Source organism: Taeniopygia guttata, chromosome Z, assembly GCF_048771995.1.
Source record: "Taeniopygia guttata chromosome Z, bTaeGut7.mat, whole genome shotgun sequence".
NCBI lineage: Eukaryota > Metazoa > Chordata > Aves > Passeriformes > Estrildidae > Taeniopygia > Taeniopygia guttata.
In genome coordinates, this window is record NC_133063.1 from 28074629 (window position 1) to 28087840 (window position 13212).

At 36.6% G+C, this 13212-nt stretch overlaps 1 long non-coding RNA gene across 1 annotated transcript; it reads left to right on the plus strand.

The window, feature by feature from the left end:
• Window positions 1-266: 266 nt before the first annotated feature.
• On the plus strand, window positions 267-11366 carry LOC115491064 (uncharacterized). The gene is made up of 3 exons (XR_003957021.4): window positions 267-349; window positions 6075-6165; window positions 10823-11366. It is a non-coding gene; the product is annotated as an uncharacterized lncRNA (long non-coding RNA).
• The last annotated feature ends 1846 nt before the right edge of the window (window positions 11367-13212 follow it).

Consider the following 13212-nt stretch of genomic DNA (forward strand, 5'->3'; position numbering starts at 1 on the left):
GTAATAAAAAAAACCAAGGCCAAAATTTAAGCAATTTGCAAATTAGGTATCCTAATCTATTGAATGCTTTCTTTGAGGGGAGAAAAAAATTATAAAATGACCTTTTTAAACAAGACCAGCAGAAATATAGAGACAAAGAATAAAGGATTTTCTTCTTAGTATTTCATGTCACTATCTCCACACTAACATAGTTTTAGCACCTGACTGAGTTGTGGGCTGCTCCAAAGCCAGTGATGTGGCATCTTGACAGCCCTTGGCTCTGACTAAGATTCTTCAGTGACTGTGACCCAGCTAAGCCTGGCAAGCAGCACTGAGTTTAATTTCACATGCCATGTATAGTGGAGGCTCTGTGAGTATTCTCTTTTCTAAGAATATTATTTTATTATTTGACATCATTTAGTATGTATAATGAGCAACAGGAACACAACATTAATAAGTAGGCATCTGTCATAATCTAAAAATTGTTACTGTATCTTCTGCAGTGCCCTGTTTTGTTTTCTTCAAGACGATATTTAAATCTAATAGTTGCAACTAATGGTTGTAAAAAGATGAATGTAAGTATTTTTGCTAGGACTGTGGAGAGGCAAAAGAAATGAAAGAAAGACAGACCATATGTGTAGTATATTTGTTGTTACAGCTTGCACTCATTAAAACCATGTTTGTCGTATTATACATCATTGTACTGTAGTTGTAGCAAATGTTCCTTGTAATTCACTTTCAAGTACAAAAATTGCCTCAGAAAAGAGCGTTTAGGATACTAATTCTATTGAAACCAATGAAGTGTTGACACATTGCCTGATGTGGATTTGTTTAAGGAGGCATATTTTAGGTTATAAAAGTACAGTCCTTAAGGCAAAAATCAGTGACTGCTTGGTATAGTGACTGAGGGAACACTGCAACAGTATGTTCAGCAAGAAACCCCTCATTAATCCTTTCCTGTAATTCTATCCTATTCACCTTCCCCCTTGCCTGATTCAATAGAATTTAAAACCTGCTGTCAGCACAGTAACTAACCCAGAACCCATTCATTATTCAGTTAAGGCATTTGGAATGTTTGCTGATTTGTTGATGAATGAGAACACAGTGTAAATCTGGACTGAGGAGAGGTTTTTTCCCTTGTCAGTTTAACTGCTCCTGTGTGATGTGTTCAAGTGTTAGGAATCATCAGGGGCTTTGACACTCTTGTCTGTTTGAACAGCCATAGCATTTCACTGCATCCAGCCCCCAAGGAAATCTAAATTGCAGCTGAGAGGAAATATGCATTGTTTACTAAAATCTGTTTATTTGCCTCAAACCAGACAACTATCACTATCAGCAAACTTCTGGTGCCAGAAGCGTCTTTCAGAATTAAACATAAAAAGTAGTCATCCTCCTGCCTTCTAAGAAAGGCTCCAATGTGACAGAATTAAGCACTGTAATGATTAGAGGAGTAGACAATTTAGTGTCTCAACTGCTGTTATGGGACTTGTGTTGAATGGACAAAAAAAGCAAATAGCAATTTGTGGAGTATTTACCTGGTACCTAGTAATTCCAGTCTCAGTGAATGACTTCTCTAGACTCAACAACCAGAAATCCAGTTGCAAGAAAGATGCTCAACTGGACTGTTAGAGAATGTATACATGTCAGTCATTTGCTTGACGTATTAGCACCATTTGGTGATGACATATCAGAAAGGCTGCAGGGGACACTTGGACATCTGTGATGAAGCTTGGAGGGCTGCTCCTTTTGGCAACACTATGACAGCTTCTTGCATGCATCCTGGCTCACAAGTAGCAATCTTTTTCATCTGATGGAGCCTCTTGCTGTTTGTTACTTTGCCATCAGCAATACAGAGTGGAGGGGGCAGGTAAGTTACCATTTATATTTTCAGTCAAATAAATAGTTCGTTCAAAGGAACTTTCCTCTCTTTGGCCCCACCATTTCGTTATTTTCCTTCACGAACATATCTAATTTTTTTTAAATACAACTCTCTCACTCTGAAATCCTGTCTTTACACTGTGTATAACATTACCAGCATTGTTCCTTACTTACAATGATGTTCACACACACATACCACACAGCCCCAGCCTGCATTGTCCAGCATCAATCGCTCATACAAACCATGCAGCACCGAGACAAGCCAACAAATGCCATCTGCCAATTGACCAAATAAATCATGGGGGTAATTTTTCACATCTCAGGGGAACTTCTCCCAGGCTGAATGTGACCCAAAATCTTAAAGTCCTCTCCATATCAGGCTTCAAGATTGGTAGTGCTGCATTTCCTTTCACCTCACCTGCCCTGAAGTGTGTGTTTTGCACTGCAGGGGTGCTTGTCCCTATTGAGCCTAGGGTTCTGATGCTGCTTTTATAAATCCCACCCTCTCAGGAAACTGCAAAAGAAATTGCTGATAAGTCTGTTGAGCTAATGCCTTTCTAACTTCCAGTATAAAAGAGGCAGTACCTGCATTAATTATTTTCTAGGACCACGCTAAGGAGTTTTTGCACTGCAGTTTGGGGTTTCACATTGATCCAGTTGATATAGCTTCGATCAATTTGACCCACTACTGCAGTTGTTCTCCTTTGATCTAGAGCAGTTTGTAATTTGACCCATTTAGATGACTCTCTTATAATAGCCCTAGCAAGACAAAACCAAATCAACTCCATTTATCTTAATGGGCTTTTTTCAGACATGAGGCCTTGCCAATCTCTGATGGGCTTTGAAATGCCATCTGGTGTTTAAAGTTATTGTGCTCTGTTCTTATAGTGCCTGTGCTGAATCATATCTTAAAAGTTCAACAAGCATTCACTCACAGCCACCATTCAATACCATTGTGTCATTATCAAAGATTTGGATTTATTGAACACAGCCTGCAAACAAAGTATATTTTACAGACCCTTCTCCCTGAGGCTCTGCTGACAGAAATCTTCAAGTATGAAACCTATGTGCCTTACATCTTTAGCTGCCATTCAGACACACAACAATCCTCTTTAACCTCCAAAATTATTTTTGAGACCTAATCGTATATGTTAGAAGAAAAGGAAAGGCTTTTATTAGGGTTGTGTTAATTTCCTAGAGGCTGAGTTTTTCAGATCCTACCTATTTAGATATAATTAAACTAGATTTCCAACACTCTGCACCTCTCCTTTTGAAATGATGCTTCAGATGTTTTCAATACTTCTCCATTCATTATTTCAATGACATTAAAAAAATACAAACATGTTTCCTTTTCTTACTGAAAAAGCTTGTATTACACATAGAAAGCAGAAAAACAGCTCTCTCCCCCTCCCAAACGAGATTGTTCACCAACAGACAGCCTACATCTGATAGCTTGCTAGAATAAGTGTCTTTAAATACTCTCCTCTGCTCCTTCCTGCCTTTTTATATATTACTACTATTCTTATTCTCTGGACAGAATCTTGACATCCTTGAAGCCAGCAGCACAATGCCCAGTGACTTCAATAGGGTCAGGATTTCACATTCCTTGTATTTAGTTTTTCACCCTGTTTACTCTGAACTCCATTTTGTATTGCTTTTAATTTTGGGGAGTGGGGTTGTATTTGTGGCTTGTGTCTGCTCCTTTCTTTTTTTCTTCCACTTCACCCATTTTTACTGAAGCACAATGTGAACCAAAGGACTTCCTGGATGAACTTTCAACCTGCCATTTCAAAGTCATTTCACGATAAAACCCCAAACTTCTAATTCCTATTTTTAACAAAAATATATACTTATCTTGTTTCTGTCTTTGTATACATGGTCTCCCTACAATTATATTTTTCCATGTAAATAGACATACATGCATATTACTAATTTTTTCTTTAAATTAGAATATAATTAATCAAGCAAATAGGTTTTTTTTCATATTTAGTTAACTTAATAAAATTACAAATGTTAAAGATCCTTTATATTCATTGTCAATTTTTCCTTTAAAGATACTTTAATTCCTGATCTTAGAGCTTATAGAAAAACAATGTAGTACTCTCTTTGCATTTAGTAATACAAACATAATACTGTTAATAATGTTTGGAATGCTTTTGTATGAAACACAACTATGGAGCATTTTTTGCATAATATTCATGAACTATTTACCCTGAAATGCATTTTTGTTTTTATACCTCAGCGAACAGCTCTGTTTGAGTTAATGATCCATCATTGACTCATTGTGTATACAGAGAGAAGATCTGCCTTTGATTGTTGTTTTAATAAACTGGAAGTCTGCCAATGTTCTCTGGTAACAGGAAGAGCATTAATGATACTACTGTGAAGCTTGTCCTTGTTTGGTCTTATACTAAATTTAACCCTCACTGATCCTTTTTTCATACTGAAATGGCTGTTCAGGCTAGTCAAAAAGCACAGAGTAGTAATTGCTGTGGTTTTAAAGCAAGAAAATATTACAAGTGCCAAATGCAGCACATTTTAAATTCTTCTTATAGCACTTAGAGGACAGTGATTAATGAGTTTGTTATCTATCAAAAACCTTCAGTTTGTGTTATCTATCAAAATGCTTCTCTCTTGCTGCCTCTTGCAGAACAGGATTTATAGTAAAGAGAAACCTGCCATTCATAGACGGTATCTAAATTTATCAACTCCACACATTCATGCAAATAGTGGTAAATGATTGATCTGTAGCTATCTGGAGATTTAAAACAACAACAACAACAATTACAGCAACAACAAACTAACCCAAACAGAAAATAAGAGAAAAGAGAGACATTTTGAACTGCCAAAGCAGTGATCTTAAAAAAGAAATGAAGTTATTTCCTTCCAGCAGCCAGAGCAACAGAGTGTTCTCTTCATGCCACCAATTTCCTATTAAAACTAAAATAAGAAATTGCTAGTGATCAAGAGAATTGTTAGCAATGCTCAGTAATATTTCTGATTGTTTTATTCTGTACTTCTCTAGAAGTAATCTGCAACATATCTGATAAGGGCCATAGATTTTTATACAGAGAACTCATAATTGCTTTGTTTTGTTCTCTAGCTCTTAAGCATTCACAGAGAAAACCGCCGGCACCTTGCATAAAGTACACTTCTCTCCATCTGTCAAGCAGGGAATTCTCTGTATGAGAGCAGCAAATGCAGAAAGGGGAGAGGAACATATGGCCTGTCTTAGTCCACCCACCCCTCCCCCTGTTACCTTGTGATTGCTCTCTCTCATGCATTTACATTTTTAAATCAATTCGTATAATGGTTTACCAACCACAGTACACTAGCCAGGCATTGCAGACATACCAGTTTCTGCCATGTAGTGTGTATTACTTTATGGTGTTTGCCCAAAAGGATGTGAACTGCTTTATGTCTCCCTATCTGGCAGGGAAACCATCAGGCTTATTTCTTTTGTTTCACAGTTATTTCAAACTTTGTGCATTTGACATTTTTCAGAGCATGAAACAGGTACAATAGATTTTTGAGCCCCTATATTATGTCCATGAGACTTCTGAGGTAAGAACATGTGGTTTTCACAAAAATGCTTTTGTCACTTGCTATTATAGCTGTTCAGTTTCCCATTCATGCAAAAAGCTGGCTAGCATATCACGCTGTAAAGTCAGGTTTATCAATGATCAGCAGCAGTGACTCAGTAAATTTATGTCTTCTTTGCCATGCTGTACTCACATCATAGCCAAGTTATCACCAAGTTATCAACCAACACTCACAAAAATTTTGATATTGAATAAAAAACTTCGGGTGTTTTTTGTTTTTATTTTGTTGTTGTTGTTGTTGTTGGTTTTTTGGTGGGTTTTTTTGCTACACTAAGCACGGACAAAAGAAACAGCTGTCTTCAGAAGACAAAAATGTGTTTCTGTTTTCCAGGATTATTGGATGTAATTGAATTCACTGAAATTATGTCCTCTGGCATAATTCCAAGCACCCATTGGTACAGATGCTTCAGCAATTTTTAAAGCCAGTGTGAGTTCAATATTTGAGTTTCTACACAATTAAGGCTCAGAGTGACCACCAGAAACTTCATGTCTTTTAAACTATTCACTCTTTTTTTAGTTGAATTAAGCAATTATGTTAGTAAAATCTGTTCTCTTTCATGTAGACCACAAAGCTTGTGGAAGGTAATGGAAAAAACTTTCTGACTCAAATCCTAGGTGTGCCACCCAAGGGCGATGCACTCCTGAATGTGCTGCTCACTGACAGGAAGGAACTGGTTGGTGCTTTTTTCTTAAGGGCTTTTGGGAGGTAAGGTGATTATTTATTTATTTTTTTTAATTACATATTTAAAATAACTTGGCATATTTTCTTGTGGAAACATTAAATTGCTTAGCTATGGCAACAAAGTCATCAAATGTAAGCAATTGATCAAGCATGAAAAGAAAGGGAGAATGGCAATATTTATTCATGTACTTTTCAATCCTGACCATTCTATGATCTTGAAAAAATCTGAAAAACAAAAGCTGAAGCAACAAGAGATTTTGTTCAATCCATCTGTATTAGTTAGTGAAAGTTGACGTACAAAGTGCCCTAATGGGTGTAATTAAGTCTAACTAGTCTTGGCTATTTTCTCAAAAGTCTCACATGAACAGTGACATAACATCCCTAGATAAACTTGTTTTGTAAGGTGAAAGCTAAAAAAGTTCAGAGAGATGAATTATACTATGATAGCAATATTTTTGATGAAGTAGATTTATGTGCTGTTGCTATTCTCTCCCATGCCCTGGCCACACTCCCTTCCAGCATCCCTTCTCCTCCACTTTTCATACTCTGTCATTATCAAATGCCTCCATCTTGTTTAAATAATATGGTTCTTAATCCTTGTTTACTGTTGGGAATGTAAGGTTATTGAAATTACAACTAGAAAGATATGAAAGTATATATGCATATGTATTCAAAACCATTAACTTTAGACCTACTCACCCAATTAACTGAATTGGAAGCTGTTAAAAAGGTCAAACTTTTGCTCAAAAACTTTGACCAAATTAACAATAGTAGACCTAATATATTAGAAATTATGCATATAATGCTACTAAATTTTCTTTTGTTAGGGCTACATAATACCTAAAATGTAGAGGATATATATAAGGGATCTTTCCTGATTAGGTGTGTGTCTAGATCTTATAGATTAATTTTAAATTGGTTATTTAATTGTCTACCTAACGGGTAGGTAAAGAACAGGAAAACAAGAATAAGTTTGGATATGTTTGACTAAATACCATGGGGTGTCTGGCAAATAATGTGGAATAGAGCTCTTTGGTTTCTGTGGTCCCTCATGGGGGAATATTCATTTGTCTTGTGAGAAGGAAATGAAGTTTGCTGCTAGACAAAGCTGTTATTCCAGGACTGTGAGGATGTGGAGCATCAGAAATTGTTCCAAAATTGTAAAGGCAGGGGGGTGAATTTTCCTTCCTTTTGAGCCTGTTGCAGAAATGACATGATATCACAAGAAGCTTGAGTTTAGACCCTGAACATTATAAAGGGCAGGATGGAAATTGAAAAATCCAATAACATGGTCAGAAGAGTCAAAGGAAAAAAAAACCTCCTCCCTTCTAAGATGGAATCAATAAAACATCTGAACTACACAACAGAGATGAAGGTTGCTTTTAATCATATATTAGCTAAAATGGGTTCTGCTTTATGCTAAGTTTCATACTTGTGACTTCCATTTTTATGCAGCATATACTTTTAAATAAACATGAAAAAGCAATGAAAAATAGAGTACATTTTGTTTGGAAAAGCAGATTCTGTGAATTTTTTGTTTTGCAAATAAAAGGAAAGCTCAATAGCAGGTTGCAAACTGCTTTTTGAAAACCTGTAAGGCCACAATTTATACACACACCAAAATATTTCACACCATTAGCAATAAGGAGATTCTAGAGGTTCCATCAAAACTAGTGATCCGAGTGATACAGCAACATAAAAAAATGGATGCTGTGCTGAACCTCATACACACCAACAGGAAGAGAGTCCTTGGGGCTGTGAAGGTCAAAGGTGATGACCATAACATGGGGGGGAGTTCAGGATCCTGAGAAGAGGGAATATTAAAAGTCAAAACATTCAAGGTCAGTTTAAATGGCATTGTAAATAACCTGATCTAATTGAAGACATCCCTGTCCATTGCAGGGGGTTTGTATTAGGTTTTCTCTGGGGGTCTCTTCCTACTCCAGTCATTCTGATATTTGATTCCATGGAAGGCCAGTGGAGACAGGCTACTTTTGGCGGTACCTAATGACAGAATAAGAAGCAATGGGCACAAAATCAAACACATCAGGTTTTCCTTTAACATCTCTCTTTAGATCTTCTCTCTTTAGGTAACAAAGTACAGGAGGAAGCTACCCACAGAAGTTGTGGGTTCTCTATCCTTAAAGATACTCCAAAGTTATCTGATATGGTCCTGGGCAACTGGCTCAAGGTGGCCCTGCTGGAGTGGAAAGGTTGAATCAAATAACTTTCAGAGGTACCTCCCAACTCTAAACATTCCATGATTCTATAAACGCACCAGCTGTAATTATTTTTTTTTTTCCAGAAGATTACTTATTTGCAAGTTAGTAAAGCTGATTTAATAGAAATAGATTGTTGGTGCCATTTACAAGTGACATACAACACTAGTTTTGCGAGCAGGTTTGGCAGTTTTGCTCCATATGTGTATGCAGCAAGCAGCAAAGATGCAATCAAGCATGGTATGAGAAAGACTTTTCCATTTATGACTTGCTATTTGTACTGAAATATTTCAAAATTCTAAATTCAAGCTAAATATGTAAGATATTTTAAATAATTGATAATGTACTTAAATAATTAATCACTGGAAAGATACTTTTTCAAAGAGAGGTGCAATCTATTTACATTCCACAGGGCTTGAGAAAAGATGGTGGTTGCCTTTGAATTACTAGAGTAATTGTCTCTTGCGACATGCAGAGAGGCTTCACAAAAGCAAATAGCATTAAAAGGTGCTTCCCACTGATTCAGTGTGAGTGAATAACATGGATCACCATGTCAGAAAGAGTTAAAACATATTTATTAGGGCATAGGCACTACAGATGCACCTCTCTTCTGCTGATTGAGCAAAGAATTAGCCATTGGGAAGATGGAAGGAAGACAGAAAGCCTTGTCTCACTTTACTTCCCCCATCCTCAGCTTGGAAACACTCCTGCTCATAAATGCTTTTACTATTTTTCATGTTCTCAAGTTGATGGCAAAGAGCTCAGGGGGACCTTACAGCTGTGATGGTGTTTGGGTTGCTCTGGGCTCCCTGGGGAGATGTAGCTAGGCACTCAGTGCTGGTGCCCAGATGAAAACAAAAAATGGAATTTCACTTTGCACCTAGCAAGACTTTTGAATCTTGAAATATGATTTCTCAGCAAGTAACCTCTGCAATATCAAAAGGACAAATAGGCTGGGGGTGTTTTAAGGCATAAGGGTTTGTGATGACAGATTTATTATCCCACACAGTTCTTGCCACAGCACAGTGAAATAATGCCTCTTAAAATTCATCCTACGCTAGTCATTTATGCATTTATTTCTTCCACCCAAAGGAATGCATCTGATAAACTACCACACTCACTGTAACTGAAGTGAAGATTGTCTTCAAATTCCTATTTCATCCAAGAAAATAAGGAAATAGGAGATCTGTGCAGGGCAGCTTTGGTTAAGTCAGATGTTTGTGACCCTTATACATTTACAAGTTTCTATTGATGCTCCACCATAGGATGAACTAATGCAGTCTGTGCGTAAAGTAACATTAAACTCAGAAATAAGTTTTCCCAGTTCAGGGCATGCATGTATTAAGCACCTAAACCTTTTGGTTACTTACTGGTTCCCTAAAGACCTGTTGAGGTAAAGAGCTTGCCAAAATGTTTTTCACCTCACCAATGATATGTAAAAACATAGAAATGTTCTCCTTTAGGCTAATTTTTATTCTGCTTTCACAATTTATTTCTGGAGCTGTTGGAGTTAATGGTCTACTTCCTTATTGTTCACTATTTTCAGAAACAGATCTGAATTAATTCACATAAATAAAAGAGCTTGCAGACTGATTTTTACATGAGTTCCAAAAGTCACATACACAAAAATGTTTGTGCAAAACAAAAGTACTGGAGACTGTTATTGTGACACGCATTCTATAACAATTTCTTATTTTAGTGATACTTCTCTTCTTTCACAGGCCCTTATGGAATGAACTTTCATTAAGAAATTATTAAAAATCTTAAGAAAGTATCTAATTTTTTGCTGTAGTAAAGTTCAGCAGGATTAAGACTTCTTTTATTTTATACTTTCTAGTAGGATTCTAAAATATCTTCAGTTTATACTAGCTATTCATTCAGCCATAACAGCAAGGAATTCACATACGAGCTTGCGTTAATTACTTCGGACTGCATTGGTTCTGGGTTTTGTTCACTATGTGGTTCACTTTATGTTGGCAATAACATTCAGCAAGATGAGCCAGAAGTACAGATTCATGGAAAATAAAAATTAAAGCTACATTCTTAATCTAAAGCAAAATCAAAACAAAACCCTAAGGAAAAAAAAAAAAAAAACTATGATGGGGTTATATGAAATTCAGTTGTTTCAGATATTTTTATTGCTCTTCTGATGTTGAATGGTGGCTCTGTCCTGAAGAGACAAAAATCCTACTCACAAGGAGTTTCAAAACTATTTCTATCTTACTGGAAGTTTCTTTCACCATATTTCCCATAATTTGAAATACCCACTTCTGCATAATGGATACATGAATTAATTAATGTAGCCTTAAAGACACATTTGTATTTTGTAGAGAGTACACTATCAGTTGTCTTAGCAACAGACATGTTTCACATATTTGCTGTCTTTTATCGTGTGTTTTACAAGCAAGCTGAAGATGACTGCTTAAATAGAATGATCAGCTGCATTTTTCATCTTAAAACAGCTGGATTCCTTACAATGACAATAACAGCTGTGTTGAAGGTGCTGGACCTTGACTGTTGACCTGGTACAAGGATGATAGGTATGTTTTTAATCATCACTTGTCTTCTCCAGATGAATAGACTCTAAACTGATGTGTCAATATTATGTGCGATGAGGGCAGAATTGACTCTACCTTCTTTTAGTCTTACACTCCTAACAAAGAAACCACCTGATTTTGTCACTATTTTAGACAGTAACCATATATTCTTTGTCCATGCAAAGTACAAATTCAAAACTACTTCTGTTCATTAGAACAATTACTGTGTGATTGTGGGAACTTGGAAGTCTGATAAATTCCTGGTAATTGGGAAAGGAGGGGATCCTTCTCAAAGCCAGATGGGCAATGGAAGGCAACTTCCATGTCCTTTACCTATAAATATTCATGAAATTGTCTCACAAGGAGAGGCGAGTGGGGGGAGAAAAAGGTCCTCATAGTTTATAGGAATTACTTCGAAGCTTGAAAAAGATAGGCTCTGTTACACCATACCCCAGCACTCACGCACTTGTTGAAAACAAAATTAGGATACAACATACAATTTCTGCAGCGTTCTGTTGGATGTTGTCTTGGTTTGAACAGACAGGAGTCTGTGAAGGAAGGCAAAAGCCTCCTGTGAAATGGAAAAGGTAAACCCCCTCTTTCTGAATTACTACAATTGAAAAAAAAAAAAAGCTCTCAGGCAAAGATATGGGAATGGGAATAACAGTTCTTTATTAGGAGAAAAACTAAATAATAATAATAATAAAAAAATGTAATTAATACAAGCAAAACTAGTGATGGAGTCAGAAACCTGACACCCTGAAGAGTCAGGGTATTGGTAGTAGTCCACTTAAAGTGGTGGCTGCTCCTCCTGGAGTGGCAGATGAAATGCTGCTGAAGTGGTAATCTCTAGAAGACTGCAGTTTTTTCTGACAGTCTAGTAGTAGTTGGGCCTGGTCTTCCTCTCGGAATTCAGCAGAGAAGAGAGCTGCTTCTCTGAGAATCCAGCGAAGCGGCTGCCAGTGTCTTAAAAAGTGCTGATTTTATGCAGGTAAGAATGCTTGGCTCCTCCCCTCTGGGTGGAGCATCTCACAATGGGAAGATGTAACTTTACCAGTCCTGCAGTGAGTCATTCAATAGTCTATTAACAAAAGATATTTCCCCAGAGGGAGACATTGTTCTTAGAAGAGATAAGAAAACTGCCTAACCTCCAACAGAAAGCAATAAAATACATGCTTATCTTACAAGCCAGGACAGATGCAATTCACAACACTCTAGAAACACTCTATAAATCCTGCCATTAAAGCCAGCTGGGATATAAGAGAGCAGCAGTTGTGAATGAGAATTCACCTTCAATAAGGCTAAAAAATTTTCAGGATTGTCTACAGGGTGTGCCTACATAAACCTAAACTTGTATGAAACCTCTCCATCCTATCTCTTTTCCATTTTCCATCTCAATAATACTGAAGTACTGAAAAATGGGTTGTTTAAAAAACAAAAACAAAAACAAAAAAAAAAAAAAAACCAAACAAAAAAAAAAAGGAATGGTGGGGAAGGGACAAAAATGCCAAAGAATGAAATAGAAAGGGTAACACAGAAAAAACTGCTCTGGACAGTCTACCTGTATTCTATATTCTATATTTTTCTGTCTAAACTTAGTCAATGCCAGAATATATTATGGCAAGTGAATTTGCATAAACTTCGATGTTGTCTGTAAAGGTACATCCCTATATAACAAAACAAAAAAAAAAAAATTCAAGTTGCTATTTGTTATTTCTAGATCAAAGATTTAGACCTTCTTGTGATTTTCAACTGTGTAAAATGATGTTAGAAAGAGATCGGTTTTTGTCGATGTGCATTTACAAACAAATTTAAAGCTGGTTTACTGAACCTCTAAGATCTACACATTTCAGCAGATGGTCTCTTGTGTGACAGTTTTCCCAGGAGAGTCCAGGTGCATTCTACTACAGTGTATAGTATCGAATGAACAACTGCTTTCATGGCTGAGTAAGTACTTTCTAAAAAGAAAGACTGCTTTTCTCTACAGATCTGATCTGTGTTTGTGAAATATGACACTACTATCAATTTCAGAAGAGAGAAAAACCCACAGAACCACACAAACTCAAACATGATGAACAGCAAGTCTTAATCATAGTCCTACTCCAAATCAGTAAAGCACTTCTGAACTGCAGTTGAACTGAGATTTTTCAGTTGAGGCACCAAACCCCATTTCCTCATTTCTATTATTTTCTTCTAGAGACAGGCTGTTTAGAAGGGTTTTTCTACCACTCACAATAACCTACTATTAAGAAACACAGGCTACAAATCTGTAAAGTTGGAGTGGAAATTTCAATGCCATGTTATGCCTTTTGGAA